At 31.8% G+C, this 18020-nt stretch overlaps 1 long non-coding RNA gene across 1 annotated transcript; it reads right to left on the reverse strand.

Annotated features, from left to right (window-relative positions):
* Positions 1 to 3730: 3730 nt before the first annotated feature.
* Positions 3731 to 6171, reverse strand: LOC105337547 (uncharacterized). The gene is made up of 3 exons (XR_010708801.1): positions 5582 to 6171; positions 5342 to 5439; positions 3731 to 5064 (listed from the first exon to the last, which is right to left on the reverse strand). It is a non-coding gene; the product is annotated as an uncharacterized lncRNA (long non-coding RNA).
* Positions 6172 to 18020: the final 11849 nt, after the last annotated feature.

Below are 18020 nucleotides of genomic sequence, written 5' to 3' on the forward strand. Positions count from 1 at the left end.
AGTAGAGTAATTAATGATCCTAGTCTCCAACTTTGGTGTTATTTTTTAAATAATACAATAATGAACCTTGTTAAATTGATTGAGTTGATGAAATTCAGCTTACAATCTTACATAAATCATTTCATTCATTCATACTTTATTTCCTCATGACTGAGATAATTTCAAATGAATACAATTAATTTAACCATACAAATCAGCAATAACAGAGAAAGTGAAGAGAGAAAGAAAAAAAGGACAAACACACAAAATGAAAGTTAACGAATGTACATGTATATCAGGTCACGACACAGGGTTTACTAATTGACCCTATTCGTTACATCATGATGACGTCGCATGAGCTGATTATACTGTGCTGAAGTATCTTGTATCAGGTTAAAGTTCTTGATACGGAAAGTCTCGGTGGCATAAGCGTCCAGTTCCGTGTTTGGTTGCCGACCCAAGAGGATGAGGAGCAAGTCGTCGAGTTCTGCAGATAGATAGATGGTAAAGTTATTTATAATATCAGTCCACCAATTGTTTCGAGTGCCAAGGGTTATTGCACAAGAACATGCAACATGTACATGTGCTGCTAGGTTAAAGAAAGGTGCACCACACAGGTGACAAACATTCAGAGAACTCTGAGGACGATCGGTCACAAGTTTACAGATAAGTTTCCACAACCGGATCTCGTAGCAGTTCTTCGGTGCTCGCCAGAAGTTAGAAGGATCATGTTCACTAAAGACTGCCAGAAATCGAGAAAAGTTTGGGGGAAATGAGTAGGTTCATCGCAAGACCTCTGTACGAACGTTTAAACCACATTTACTATATGGTAATAAAAATCCACTCATCTCTTATGTTCTAAATAGATCTCAACTATAGGTACACATATATGTAGGTGTATTTGTTTTGTCCGAGAAGCTTTCTGTTATCCCTGGCAAGTCAGGGTCAGTGCTAGTGGATAAATGCTGCTTGCACCACGATATTACCATACATAGTTTGTTATGCCTCTGAAAACAATTGATATAATTTTAATTATACATTTGTTTTGACTATCCAATTATCATTATGTAAGTCACACTCTATTTTGACCAAAACTTTTAGAGAGAAGTAAGCATTGTTTTTGTTGTTTTCTTTTTGTTATTTGTTTTTTTTTTTTTTTTTTTTTATTTGGGTTTTGGGGTATGGGGTACCACTAAGACCTGGGAAGCTATTCCAAGTCTTATTATGAATACACATATATCAATTAACATTTTCAGAGTATAAATTGCAGCAAAAAAAAAACCCCAAATAGAATTACCATCTTTATCGTGCTGTTTGTATTTTTGTTGTTATTACAGGCATTTTGTTTATCATTTTTCATTGTTCAGTTTACTATTTTGTTGCGACTACAGTCATTTGTTGAAACATATGATTATTTTAATTTTTCGAGACAAAATGTAATTTTATTTTATGCCTAGTATAAACGAGCTTCAACTCATACATACAAAAGGAATAGAAAGTGCTAATAATTATTGTATATCTTTCTACCGGAGCTCTTTATAATGTCAACTTTATTAAAGTCTTTATAATATTTATAATTGCAAGTTACCAACAAAAGCATTTATATATATATATATATATATATATATATATATATATATATATATATATATATATATATATATATATATATATATATATATATATATATACCGTGATCGTATAATTTTTATGAATCAAATTTAAAGCCGTCATTTATTCATAAAAGCATTTGGTCCCTGATTAATATTTGTCGCAGTACGGAAATTACATGTATGATTGGTGACATATCACAGTTTAAAATAAACTTCACGGTCCCTATATGCATTCTTTCTATACTTAAGACGAATAGGGCCACATAAAAAATATTTTTACCTCGAAATTACGAGAAAAGATCTCGTTATTACGAGTTAATTATATCGTAATTACGAGTTAATTATCTCGATATTACGAAAAAGATCTCGTAATTGCGAGAAAAGATCTTGTAGGTACGAGAAAAGATTTCGTTATAACGAGATAAAGATCTCGTTATTACGAATTAATTATCTTGTTATTACGAGAAAAGATCTATTTAAAATGGTGCGTTTTGTTATTCTATTCTCTTTATGTAAAGTGTATGAACTACTGCAATGTCTTTTATTATACACATACTTAGCACAACCATCGTTTAAAAGAAATTTTAGAAGAAGGAGCAAAGCAGATTGATAAATAAAGTGATTGAGCTATTCATTGATAAGAAGGACACGTGTAATTTGTTTTCAGGCTTCTAAAGGTTTATATACAAAATCAACACATAAAACACATTTCGGGTAAATCCTGTATACTAGTATCCATGGTTGAAACTATGTAGTAATGAAAGTCATCTGTAACAAATAGAATTGTGTTTTTTACGACCAGGACTACCTGTTATTTACTTCGGAGTGGGATTATAATATATAAGATGAAAAGTATTATTACATGAAGTTCTGTCCACTTATTCATATAAGACTAAATGTCAAATCTGGTCATTTAATGTAGAAATTAAAGAATAATGGCCGTTGTTGTTTAAGAATTAATCAGAATTGAAATAATGTCTATAGAAAGAAAAAGAAAGTCGGAAAGGGGGAATCAGTTGACTTGGAGGTCTTTTCAGAAACGCGCCATTTTATATAAATCTTTTCTCGTAATAACGAGATAAATAATCGTAATTACGAGATCTTTTCTCCTAATAACAAGACAACTAACCCGTAATAACGAGATCTTTTCTCGTAATTACGAGATAATTAACTCGTTAAATAATAGATTTTTTCTCGTTATAACAAGATCTTTTTTCATAATTACGAGATAAAACAAATTTTATGTGGCCCTTTTCGTCTTTCGTAATTTTGAGCTAGTCGGCAAATATATATTTGCTTGTTATATTTGTAAAAATAGATAAGACGGTATATATTAATACCGGTAGAGAAAGATACGATCGGTTGCATTCTTCTAAATTTATGCATGGACTACAGTACACTTTGTAGTAATATGTTTGTAAAAAAAACGAATAATAGAAAATATCAATGAAACTTAAAACAGGGTTTATTCTTTGAAAGAAATTTCAAGGTATCCGCATTATCTTGCACAGATAGTGTTGCCGTACTTCGCATGCACATCGAACACGTGTGCCTTTTATACAAAATGCATAACGCCTGCTTCTTATTGAAGACCCCAGTCGCACTACATCCAACACAGTGGAAACGTGATAGAAAATCCAAGAAAGTAACAACGGAACATTGTATTTATCAGTCTCTACATACACTACAGATTTACTCTTTGTGTATGTATAAATTCTTTCTTTGAATCGGTTTTGCATTAATAATTTTAATGTAAATTTCACCTTAGCAAGACTTTATTTCAATGAGCAAAAATGAACTCTATTGCATATCAATCACAGTAATGAATGCAACCAAAATATCTGATATTCCTTTAGATCAGTATATTGGAAATTGTTGGTATAACTAAACACAATTCTTAAACTTTTTGTGTTTTCATTGCCAGAATTCTACAGACATTAAGTCACATTCAAAAATACAAATTTCAAGTTAATTGTATTGGATAATATTAAGTGAATTATTATAAATAAAATTGTATTAAATTCACGCGTTTGATTATGTTTTAATCTCCGTTTCATTTTGTTTCATTTTCTCATGCGATATCAAACATAACATTATGAACAAAATTAAAAAAAAAAAAACAAGAAACGCATTTAATTTTATTTTAGTGACACTGTGAAGTATAGGGTATAAATGAGCAAACCTTTCATTGTTTTATATAAAAGGCCACATTAAATATTAAATGATTTGCTTATAGAAGAAATTACATGCAATGCCACTTGATACAGCAAATATTTTTAGGTAGGAGACGTTTGAACTGTAAGTTGGTAGGAACAAAGGGGACACGAGTCTTTTAAATTCATCCACTTCTGTAGACACTCTCTGTGATAAAGATGGCCACACGGAGTGATTTTTGCAGACGACATATTTTGATGACAGATTGGGCAAACATCATCATATTCACCGATTTTTTCCCGAGTTGCTGTTGGTATGGAATCTATTTTTTTCCTGGCGTCTCTCCTTAAAACCAAGGTTTTTCGGCCATTTTGGAATCTATCCCAAAGAGAACATAATTGTAAGATCAGCATTGGAGTCTGAATCCAGCTAAATCCATTGGTTTTTAGTAACCATAATCCACCACAAGCTATTATGAGAGATCCTAGATAATCCAGTACTTCTACAAAAGACCTTAGGTAGAAGATCCTGTCATCGAGATGTTCAACGCAATAAATGACATCGTACATGAATATAGCATAAGTCAACATCGAGCAGAAAATTTGGACTATTGTCGAAAATCCGATAATCAACACTGGATATGTTACCATGACGTCAGAAATCAGCTGATTTATCAAGTGTAAAGTGCATAACAAGAACACGAGGATAATAGAATATAGTCCAAGAGCTTTAATGTGCTGGAACACTTTTGTGACCGGTGATGCTCCAAAAGTAAGGAGTTTTAAGTTTAACAATTGATAGGTATTACTGAGAAAGAATGTAGCGGAATATAGAAATATTAGACGGAAAATTAATGCTCTGTTTAGCAGATATTGGTGGTTGATTGTGGCTTTCATATCTATTATTCCACCTTCAATGCTCATCAAAAACATTATCATTGCATCTATGATTGCATAGCCAATATCATTGATAGTGTTCATTCTTTTGCCACAAAGAACAATTATCATCATGTGTCGGGTATAGTACGATGCATACGACAATGCAACACTTGTTGCTAACAAACCTATATACGTATTGCAACATTCGCTAATACACATGAACAAAATTGTTATCCAGTTTAGACGCATCACATTTGCATCGGCAATCGAAATCGATGTAAGGTAATAAAAGATATTTAAGGTAAATGAGGCAAGCCAAAATAACAAAATTTGGTGCTGCAAAAATAAAGAGTGAACAAGATACTCCAAAGCAGGCATACAGGTACCCTCTCGGCGAATATCTTCAATCAAATAGCTGAACGCGAATTTTACTATACGTGCTGCAAAACACAATGAATATATTAAATGGCAAAGTAGCAATGCGTTTGCCAAATAATTGACATAATGAATGATTGTTACAGGTAACTCTGAATACAAAATAATAATTGGCAAACATGACATCACTATAAGGATTGTCTTAATTCCTTTCTTTCTGAATACAAACGCTACAAGAAGACCAAATACGCAGGTCACATAAAGCGCTTTCATTACATGTATATCTATGTCATTGGTCTTTTCTCCACTTGATTTTTCAACGGTAGAGTTTTGAATATTTACATTATAACTGGTAAGAAGGATGAATCCAATAATTATCTCGAACAACTCAAAGAGCTGGTCCTTGGGTAGACATATTAAGAGTGTGGCCCCAAAGAGAACTGCATAAGAAAGATTAAATAGCTTTCTAGATCTGTCATTTTAAATAAATGATGAAAAATTCAATTAAAGGTTTATTACAATTAATTTTGTCTTTTCTTTTTTGATCAAAGTAACAAAGTATTTTTATAAATAATGACATACCAGTCACCGCTACATGTTTTTGTGACCAAACCTCCCCTTCAGATGACTGAAGCCATTTCTCCAACAGAAAAAATGCCGGGAGTCTCAGTATGGCCGCCAGGCATGCAAAAAAGTGATCCTGCTTTAACATATCTATTTACTATTTTTCAACCATTCAAAACTTCTCTAATTCCCTTGAAACGTTTGTTTTCACACAGCTCATGAAATGAACTTGTTTCGGTTTCTGTATATTGGATAACCGAAAGTACATTTTCTGTTTATTTTTAATCATGCTATTAAATGGTTACCGCACATGAGGTAAAAAAATGGAATGCAGACTTATCAGTATATAGATAAATGTACACACATTCATTTAAATAGCCGAGGTAGCGAGATATCCCATTTATTGTAAGCCATTGCATCGGTATTCCAAAGACAGGGCAATCTCAGTTTAAAATCTTTTGTTAGTATATTTGGGTTGTAAAATAAATAGACTGGTATCATTGTTGTAATCGGCTTCTAACAGTGTCCATATGAGGCATCCGTGCGCACACATTCCACTTGCATAAGTAGTTCTTATAAAAACTTGCAGTTTGGTTTAGTATTTGATTATATAACATTTTACTGAGGTTTATTTCAATTCATTTACCTAAAGAGATGCAAACATACATTAAATACATTTTACTCAGTTTTATTTCAATTCATTTACCTTAAGAGATGCAAGCATACATAAAATACAGTTCGACCTGTTAATTCAAGAATGCACATTTTGTCTCACGAGTAAGAATTTCGATCGAAAGATTTATTTAGTAATGCAGTTGACCTCGATGAACTGACCTCAAACATAAGAAGATGCTCCATGAACTGACCTCGATCTATTGATGTTGCATAATAGTAGCTAGGAAGACGGCTTGATTTATAAACAAGGTTACGTTATAATGTGACCTCAATAGCAAGTTATGATGGCATTCAATGTTTTTCAGTTGCATTAAATTATTTTAATACAACTCTTTCTTTGTATTACGTGTTAATGCTCTTTGAAGAGCCCTACTCAGTATTCTAAAGAAGAAGAAGAAGATACATTAACATTTAATAGTTACGTTAAAAATATAAAACTAGACAAGGAGTTTACGAACGGTTTTCCCCAAATTTATTTCAAAATTAAATTTGTTGACGGTTTATAATGATGAAATTATGGTGTACGGATTCAAAATATTCTATATTTTGTAAAAATACAGTACTTTTTAAGTTATTCTACATCAAACTGATCATGTTGATTGCTTCTAGCTATCAATACATCATTATTGCCGATCATTCCTTTAAAAGGAATACTTGTTTTTAATGATGATTTCACAAATGTTTTATACGTTGTTTTACATACATTTAACTAAAGCACAATCCTTAATTTAATGATAGCTTACCTATTTTTGCGAACTGATTATCTACAGTCTATAACAAGGGAAAAGCTGTGAATGTGACAGCAAACCGGGTTTTCTTTTGTACGAACAGTATCCATATTCCATTGTCAACTAGGAACTGATAGACATTAGGGGTTACTCTATATGCAACATTTTACCAAAATATAATTAAGTTCAACAGCTGGTATTTTTGTCATAAATTATTAAAAATCAAAATTCAAGTAATATGCGCATCTCTGAAATATGTTCAATGGATCTGCGAAACAACAACGTCTTACCTTAGGCATTTGTAAGGGTTATCAGGACCATTATGGTACCCTTTGGCATCCGCCCGCCAAACCGCACGTCGGATTTAGTCTTTATTACTCGGTTATAACAACATATAATCTTTAAAAGGTATAATAAATATCATTATAGAATACTTTTTATAATTATTTAAATAAATCAGGAATTTAATCGTTAATAGTGTAAAAATCTTGAAATAATTTATCTTTATTTAAAAAAAATTAGAATAGTTATTTTGAGTTTTATTAAATGATTTTTTTTATTATGCAAGAACTGGCATATTTATAATTATCTGATAGGAATTTTATCCTTCTTTTGATGACTTTACAGGTTTTTTTTAAGAACTAATCATTCTGTTTTTGACCTGAATTAACACTCAAGTATTTCAAGATTTTGTTACTTGAATACATGTACATGTATACCTTATAGTTTTAACGAAGATTACCTAAATGTTTTTGTATGAACCATATGGTAAATGATAAAATGAATACCATTTTATAATTGCGGTGTTTCAGGGTAAATGAATGTTCTCTCATAAACCAGTGTAATATCTGAGCAATCAATACATTGTAATCATTTTGCCCCAAATTTGTATTCTTCTGTTTCAAAATTTAATATAAGTTAAAGTTATTTTTGTAAGAACTAAATTTATTCAATTATGAAAAATATTTTATCGTTAAAATGTCCTTTAAATCTATTGAAAAAACTTTAAAAAAAATACAGTGGTTGAAACACTGGTATAGTTTCTCCCAAAGGTTATCACTCATTAACCTAAACCTATTCGTAGTACCAATGATTGGCGAAACTCTTGGTAAAACATGAAAGACTACATTTAAGTTGGCCAATTCAATCGAGTCAATTTACACCAGTAAGACATATAACTAGAATTTAATGATCGGTATCAAGAACTAGACATGGGGTTTATAGAAACAATGCGGTTCAATCAAGATCAAAATAAATTAGAATATGATGATCTACTTTCATTTTATCGTATTCCTTAAAGATGTCAAAATAAGTGTCTTTCCAAGTCATTGTATTATTGATGTAAAGAGTAGTTGAAATTATTCCATAATACATGTACATTTTAAAATTATTCCGATTAATGAACACAATTCTTATTTAGACTTAGGTGATCAATCAATAAAGTCGCAGAATAACGTACCTTATATCGGAATTTCCCCCCAAATTTAGCAATAATGGAAGAAAATCCCAAGTAACGGTTTGTTGTGTTTAATTTTTATTTTGTAAGAAAATGAAATATTATCAATAAAATACTGCATAAACGATTTCAGAAAAGACACTCTAACTTTTTGCATTAATTCATTCTAGTAAGTAATATAACTGATATTTCAAATGCTATTTGTTTGCAAAAGAATACAAGAATAATTTATATTGTTAAGACATGATTAATACAAATATGAATATACAAGTCATGGTAATATGCTTAAACACATCCTAAAACTCTAATTTCACATTAAAACACCGAAATGTAATAAATAGACAGATTCATACAAATGCTTATGTTGTAAAGAAACCCTTAAAGACTAATCGGCCTCGTTTGTTCATTTTCGTTAAAATATTCATTTTTTCAAAGATAACCTATTGGATTTATTAAAGACAGCTCCAATGATTACAAATAAAGCAAAAGGTTGCTATTTATCCAGATTTCATACCCAAACCACTGGTATTCGGGCACATTTTCTAAGGATAAAAGATCCCGACCACCCTTTGATGTATCAGTTTGTTCCAACCGCTATGATAGCAGAGTAAAATACACTGAGAAATCTGAAGAAAGCTTAATCCGCTGAAGTATGCAACAAAAATGACACCTACAAAATCTAGCATTTTAAGCGAACTTACGAGGCCAACTTTGTCTAGAGATGGGAAAGCTCTATTCAATAAAAGGATGTATATTATGATGGAGCCACTGATCTGGATACATTTTGACAAACCAGTTATAACAATAACACAAGACAATTTAAAGCTGACAAGGTGATAAATTGAGTAAACGACACACAACATCATTATAAGGAGAAAACTATCTAGGAATAGAACTCGGATGGGTTTAAAAATGTGGGTCACGGATGCACGAATGGCGAAGATGTCTGAATCTACCATTTGGTAAATATTATTGATAAAAACTGTTGTGATATGAAATAATATGAACCAAAATATAACTTTCACATCTATCTTATTATGTTCATGCAAGTATGTAAACAATACAGATGACTGTATTATATAAATTGCAAAGATGATGATTAAAAAGAAAACTATGAAACTGTCAGAATCAATCATTGGAGTCATTTCTTTACAACTGTAAATAAATGTTCTTGTCATTCGACGTATGTATCGTGATGCAGACATTACAATTAAACTTGTTGCGGAAATTCCAACAATAGTATTGTTGACAATAGCAGTGTTGTACAAAAATGTTTCCAAACACAACCAAAATGTTTTATTTTTTGAGTTTGTGTACATGTACATATTAATTACTGGTAATGTTGCATACATTAAAGATAAAGCATACCAAAAAAGAAAAAGATGTGGTCTTATATGTGAGGATAAAAGACCAGTGAAATTAGCAACTGAACGCAACCCGAAGGTTTTAACTTGCTGAATGCCCTTATAAATCTCTGTTACAAACAAACGTACGATGGAAATGACATCTTTTATCCACTGATACACTAGGTAACCAACTACAGGCACTGTAATTATGACTCTTACGGTTGTTACAAACGTCGTTGGTAATACCAAAAAATGGTTGACAAATGATAGGATAAACAATATTATAATGGCTGCTTGGATATATCTATTCTTGGATAGGAGTATAAGGATAAGTCCAGAACCAAAAAATACTATGTGCTCAGCTACGGGCGCCGAATTCGTCGGAAACAACCCGACGCAGCAAGTAAGTAAAACAGCTCGCAGATATCCTCTGTATCTCATCTTTTGAAGTTCAAAGAGCTTGTTTTTGGGTAGAGTGATCGAAAGCACTGCCACCATGAAACGCCCTATATAAAAAAGTTATATGTTGCAGAGAATGATAAAAGGATGATATTAAATAACGTATTACTGTGGACCATGCAAGGTTACATTGATAAATGCCGCTTATTGTTTTTAGGGAGACTACACCGATCAGACCAAAACTCTTTACAAAATCGGATTTATAGGTTTATTTCTGATGTTCATGTAACTGAAAAACTTTTTGCAACTAAAAACTTGTTACAAACAGCTAAGAAATACTGTGAAATCATTAGATTTCGACTTCGTGGTGGCTCATTTTTCGTGGAATTCGTGGGTACCTCTCATCCACGAAATAACATCCATCACGAATTGATGAATTAGGGTAATAAAGTCATATTCCCTTTTGTAGATATATATGAATACACGAAATTACGTCCCCACGAACCTGTAAAATTTAAGTCATCCACGAAAATTGGCCCCCACGAAATTTAATGATTCCACAGTATAAGCACTTCGATGCGATTTTTAATGACTGTAATATTATTTTTAACAAAAAAGAAAATTCAAAATTGGTTATCAAAACAATTTGGGCAGAGGAAGAAAAACAATGACATAGCTCTCTCTGTGTGAACCCTGAACTCTCTTTTTTTAGTAGAATACATACGAATTTGTGCCCTAATAAGCTTTGGCAAACTGCTAAAGAGGAACCCTAAAAACGACTGTTGATCAACTTTTTAGTTCAAGTTTCATCAATGAAAACTGTATATAAAACGTGTCCTTTATGTTATAAAAAAAACAGATAGCTATAATATGCACCTTGTTTTAAGCTGTTATAATCTTTTAGAAGACAGAGAAATTATGCTTGAAAACATTTTAGAATTTCTTGATGTCAACGAATATATATTGTTTGAAAATCAAGATCCAGAATTACAGTTTTTGTCCCTTATGGGATGTGTCAATGGTACAAGTTTTGAAAATATATCGTATACAAAATAGAAACCGATTATGTTAATCGTTGCATTTATGTTGTATAAAAACAGAGGTTTCTTTGCAATAGATTGTCGTAATTTATAAATGTCTATAAAATATATGTACATATATAAATATGTTTTATTTCTGTTGTATTTTCACTTGAGTTTATAATTTGATTATGTAATACTCTCCATTAATTTGGAGGAAATAAAGAATATCTTATCTTATCTTATCTTATTATACAATGAAATATAAAAAATCTATATTGATTTTGATCATTTTAAAATGGGAGTAAAGGAAATTAAAATGATTCATTTCGGCTAGTGTTAATAGAGTTTCAAGCAGTTGCCAGGTTTTTTTTAAATCATTTAAAACTGACTGAATAAAATCATTGTTTCTGTAATAGGATAAAAGCTCAGTTTACTTCCCTGGCACCGAATAGGGAGGCGTAAAATGTTATATGTCGACGACAACAAATATGTACGCTTCACAAAAGCAATTATATGCAGATAGACTACGAATTCTACATCATGTCCTTCAGGAGAGCATTTTTTTCTTTAAACACCTGTCATAATAAAAATGCCGCATTGTAGATAATAACGGTGACGCAAAAACGTACGAACCTCTTTGTTATGCAGACACTGATGCTACATTTTGAATACATACAAACAATTTAATGCATAATTTACCCTGGTATAAATTTTCGGTAGTAATACAATAAATAAAACAAGAGGCACAGGGGCCACATCGCTCACCTGAGCAACAATTGCCTTAATTCTGATCAAATTAGCATTACAATATCAAACTATCTTGACAACTAAGTACAGTAGATCTTGCTAAAAAATATTTGAAAATCTGCCAATTTTTATCCACCTCTTTTTTTTGGTAAATACCAAGCCCCTTTTGTTGTTGTACCTGTGAGAAGATTTTTCTCTATTCCTATATACCCCCCCCCCCCATTTTGTGGCCCCACTTTTCTCTAGGGTATCATGGTTTCATCAAACTTATATCTGCGTAACCTGTGCTTTCACACTATAAAGTACTGAGTTTTGGACCGAAAACTTTCCCAGAATATTTTAAAAGATTTTCTCTATATATTCCTGTGTAAAAATTCAAACCGCCATCAAGGCCCTGCCCTACCACTAGGGACTGTGATTTTTAAAAACTTGAATTTACACTACCCGAAGATGCCTCTACCCAAATTTAAGCCTTTCTGGCCAAATGGTCTTTAAAAAGAATATTTTAAAAACTGTTCTCTATATATTCCTATGTAAAAATTCACCCCCCACTATGGCCTCACCATACCACTGGACTATTATTTGAACAAACTTGAATCTATACGATTTGGAAATGCTTCCACTCAGATTTGGGCTTTCCTGGCCTAATAGTTTTGAGAAGAAGATTTTTTAGAGATTTTCTCTATGTATAAAAATGTATCCCCCATTGTGGCCCCGCCCTACCCCCAGGGATCATGATTTGAACAAACTTGAATCTACATTATCTGAGGATGGTTACCCGCCAATTTAAGCTTTTCATGCCGAATAGTTTTTGAGAAGAAGATTTTTAAAGATTTTCTCTATAAATTCCTATGTAAAACTTTATCCCCCAATTGTGGCCCCACCCTACCCCCGGGGACCATGATTTGAACAAACTTGAATCTACACTATCTGAGGATGCTTCCATTTAAATTTGAGCTTTCCTGGCCGAATAGTTTTTGAGAAGAAGATTTTTAAAGATTTTCTCTATATATTCCTATGTAAAACATAATCCCCCCATTGTGGCCCCACCCTACCCCCAGGGACCATGATTTGAACAAACTTGAATAAACACTACCTGAGGATGCTACCATTTTAATTTGAGCTTTTCAGGCCCAATAGTTTTTGAGGAGAAGATTTTTAAAGATTTTCTCTATATATTCCTATACTATTAAAACTTGATCCCCCTCTTGTGGCCCCTCCCTACCCCCTATTTTTGAAAAATACCAACAAATGTTCAACAATTCTCAATTATTTCCCCTTTAAAGAGGGCGTGGCCCTTCATTTGTACAAACTTGAATCCTTTTCACCTAGTGGTGCTTTGTGCCAAATTTGGTTGACATCTGCCCAGTGGTTCTTGGGAAGAAGATGAGGATGTGAAAAGTTAACTACGACGACGACAACGCCGACAACGACAACGACAGACAACGGACAAATTGTGATCAGGAAAGCTCACTTGAGCCTTTGGCTCAGGTGAGCTAAAAATGAATTTGTATTCAAATTAGTTCAACATTTAAAACTTCCGTAATTTGAAACGAGGAACTTGACGTACAACCTTCTAATATATTAAAATATAGTAATTGCAAATGTTTCGAACTCTCTCAACATTACAATTGAACATAAAGATGTATATTTAACTTTTCATACTTACACGGTTCTCCCAAATTAAACTCCAACCATGCCTCTAAAACAAATAACGGCAGAAAATTCAATACCCAAAAGTCCCCTCTATGCATTAAATTCTGCATATAGCTTTTTAAGAAAATCATGGGAGGTCCTAATAAGATCAGATCAAAGAAGACAAATGATTTTTGTCTGAAATAGCCAGCAATTACAATGGTTTCTGGTAGTCTCGAAAATGTCCTTAGGAGTGAGAATCCTTGTCTTATCATTAACAAAGACTCCAAGAAGGAAAGTGTTGGTAATGTCACTAAACATGCCTCCAAGGAAAAGAAAACAGGTATTGCCAACATATTGCCCTCCAAGTAGCAAAGTGCATGTAGTCTAAGTAAAGCCTCTAGTCCCTTGAAAAGGTTATTCTTGATGAGCAAAAAGTCGACCATTTCTGTTGCATGAAAAAACTACATTAAATGCTTGGGTTTTTTGTTGTTGCAAGATTTAAACTTTTGCTCCGCCTATGAATCACGTGACCCAGATATAGAAGAAAACAATGCAAGTTTTTTAAATGCCTTTTCCGAAAAAAAGATTATCAGAATATTCCGTTACGGTACTTGCACAAATACTTTGCATGATTTAGTTCATACACCACAGAATGTTTGATTAAGTATCTAAAAAAAAAACCCCTCATTTAAAGGACCCTTCTATATAATCTGCTACACTGTATATGCATATGAATAGAAGCAAGTTTATACATTGTGTGTGTATGTGTGTGTGTGTGTGTGTGTTTGAGAGAGAGAGAGAGAGAGAGAGAGAGAGAGACACACACACAGACAGACAGACAGACAGACTTTTAGATTACAAGGATAAGTGTTATGATTCCTGCACGAATGCGTTTTTGATGTTGGTGATCCTTGTCTTGTTAAACCAGGAGTCGGGTGTTAACAACAGTCCTGAACATAAATCTTTAAATGATAACTTTATCATGATCTTAAATGAAAATTGTGAGACACAATTGCAATAAAAAAGGTAAAACTATATTGGTCAGGGTTGAACAATTTAAAATATTTATTGTACCAGGATGCACACACAGGAAAGTAACAAATCATGGCAGTGTACTTTTAAAGTGATTTTGAAAAATAATTCCTTAAGTTTATCTTTTAAAGACCTTAAAGAGGCTAACCTTTGGACAGAGAGTCATTTATTAAACAAGGTAATTATTGACTGTACAACAAAGCTTCTGACATATTTATGTAGGCTTTACCAGTGTGGTTCTTGAACAGGATGTTTGTAAGATACACGACCTAATTTTACATTTTTGAAAAAAAGTTATATTCTTTGTGGAAAGAGAGCCATGTAAAACTTTGAGAGTGAACTTTTCTTTCAATTGGTATTCTATTCTAGAGATAACTATAATCAACGTATTATTTGAAAACCTTTCTTGAGCCTACAACAAAATGAGTTTAAAATGCTAATCCACTTTATATTTTCCAGATGCATCCATATTTTTTGTGATTTATTTTATCAATATTATACCATGTCGACTTAGTTTATATCCTTGGCCTCCTTATCAACATTATTTACATGACAAAAAAGGCGTAGCCTTGTAGAGTTTGAGATGATTTCCAGTGCGTATATATTACTTTACTGGACTATTTGCACAGCCTCCAAAGAAGGTGGTTCGGTAATGCCCTTGTAATATATCTTTATTTTGTATATAAATAACTCAAGTTTTAGATATACTATATGATATGAATTTTTGAACACATACTTTGCATATACACATCATTTTACGCGAATGGAATCATAAAAATAAATTTGAACAACCGATTTTGAGAAATAAGAAATACTTCTTAGATAATATGTTGTTGCATTTTTTCGCATTTAGTTTTTATATGCTCTGGAAAAAGTTGGAGCCAACACCTTGTAATTCGTTTTTTTATGCTTATTTAAGAAAAATGTTTGCTGCCATGAAAGTGGGAGGGGGCAACCGCAACCAACTTCCTGCTTCACCTGCCGCTACGTGCCTGCGATAATTGTGTTTAACTGTGTTTATACACGAACAAGCGTCACTTGAGCAGTTAAACTAGTCTAACCAGTCGATACAGTATGAATAAGTAGTTTTGATTTCATTATAACTGGAGAATTAAAAGATTAAAATAATGTTTATAAACGTGATGGTTTTGTGCATAATTGATTGTGTGTATTCATTTATTTATCCATAAATGTTATGTGTATCTGTATATCTATTATGTCTTTATGTATCCATTTATGTTAGTCTCGCCCGGTTCCATAGTACCCGGATGGGGTTTACACGTTGTATTATTATATAATATGTACATTTACTTAATCAGTAGCAGTCAGTGATATCATGAATTATCAATTAGACGTATTACGGGGATTTTGGCCTACATTTCTATCTTCAGTAATGGAAATTATCACAATTTTAGATATAATAGTACTGTTTCATATCTTTAACATTTGTTTGCATGATCATGACTTACACAGAATATTAAATCTAATTCTATAAACACTGAAATTGTCGATTTTCGTTTATCCTTCTGATCTTGATCTAGAAACTGGATCCGCGCATGAAAACGTTCCTTAAAGTCAAGGTTACTTTTTTCAACGGGTTACGGTTTCTCTAAGGTACGTTTATTCATTGCACGACTGTTGGATTTGCATTGGTGATCGTTTGTTTTGCATCAGTGTCTGTTTATTTTGCAAAAGAGGCTTTTGATTTTGTTTTAAGCTGGTCTGTTTTTAATTTTAAGGAGGTTGGCACCTGAAATAATTCTAATGTCAATCATCTAAACACCATTTGAATATAAAGACGGGGACCTAAAATGTTTATTTGTTTTATTTGTGACCCATGTCAAATGCCATTTTTTTTAAATATAGGGCCCCAAACAGATATGAAAATTTTCCTGATTTTTGGCTAAAATTTGACATGAAAATTGATTATTTGAAGAAATCTAACAAATATTTATAGTTTAAACTAGTATTTAATTAAGATTTTAATACAGAAAAAAAGTTGAGTAGATGTAGTGACTAAAAGTAATATCTAAGTCAAACTTAAAAATTCTTGCTTTACTGGTAGCTTCAAAGGCCAATACATAATGGACAAAAAACAGATGTTACAAAATTTGGGAGTATTATCATCATTCCAAAACTTTGCATGCAAATAGACATACATTTAATATATCATTTAAAAGTAAAAACAAGTAGGGGGTCACATCTAAAATAATTTGAGCTATAGCATGAAATATGCTAATTGTAGCCTATAAATCGATTTATTTTTTTCTTAAATTCTATTCAATTAAAGCTAAATATGTCAAAATATATCGATAAAAATATCAAAATATTGTTCAAATATGTTTTTAGAACATCATGAATATCGTAATACATAAACTATTTAGAAGATTGGTCTGTGTTGAAAATTAGGAAGCTAAAGTACCAGTACTCTAAAATTACTGAGTTATAAAAATAGTTCATTTCCTTGTTGAAAACCTTCCGCCACAAAATACAGTCACTTACTAAACTCTGTTAAAATGTATTTTTTAAAAACAATTCTATTCAATAAACTTTTATTTTTATTTGGCATTGTAAAATATAAATATGCTACTAGAATTAATATATAATACAGAATTTTCAGACTACAGGTGACCGAGAATGGCTACCCAAAACCTCTTAAATATGTTTTTAAAAATTAGTTGTTCGTTTTGCATAAAACGTCATTTTACCCCATCCGACACCCATAACTGTACAATGCAACGATATAATCTGACTGTATGCATAATATCATTTTCAAAATTTTCGTTAACGATAAAATGGTTTAGTTAACTTTTTAAAGTATTATTACAAGTGTAAAAGGTAATAACAATACCAAATATTTAAAGAATTGAATTTTTTTTTATGAAAAGTAGTTTTTAACTGTTTTAAATGATACATTGTTTTACAATTTTATACTGAATTACCAGATGGAAATGCGTGTAATAAGTACCAGTATAAATAAACATTAGCTAATCTTCTTCCTCGTATATTTTACTACAAAGCGTGTTATTTAGGTTCATGTATAATATACATATCTCACAAGGAGTAGTACTTCCGATGGTTTGTAATCGTTGTTAACCCCTTTTTTTATTCACAAAGTTCACAACATATCAACATTGAACATCATTATAAAAAAAACCCCGAAAACTGTAGAAAATCATCAAATGTAGAATACAAAAGTGAAAATATCTTTGCATTATTGAAATATAGCTAATATACATGTAACCAATAAGTTTATGTTGAAATGATACGCAATACAAAAAAATTAAAGATTTCAAATGGGAGGGTATAGCTGCATGGTCATATTGTTTGGCTAATACGGTATCAAATGATATTCCATATTAATCAATTATTATTTCAAAGTTAGAGATGGTTAAAGTTAAAAGAAACAATTTC

This window comes from Magallana gigas, chromosome 8 (genome assembly GCF_963853765.1).
Source record: "Magallana gigas chromosome 8, xbMagGiga1.1, whole genome shotgun sequence".
Taxonomy (NCBI): Eukaryota; Metazoa; Mollusca; class Bivalvia; order Ostreida; family Ostreidae; genus Magallana; species Magallana gigas.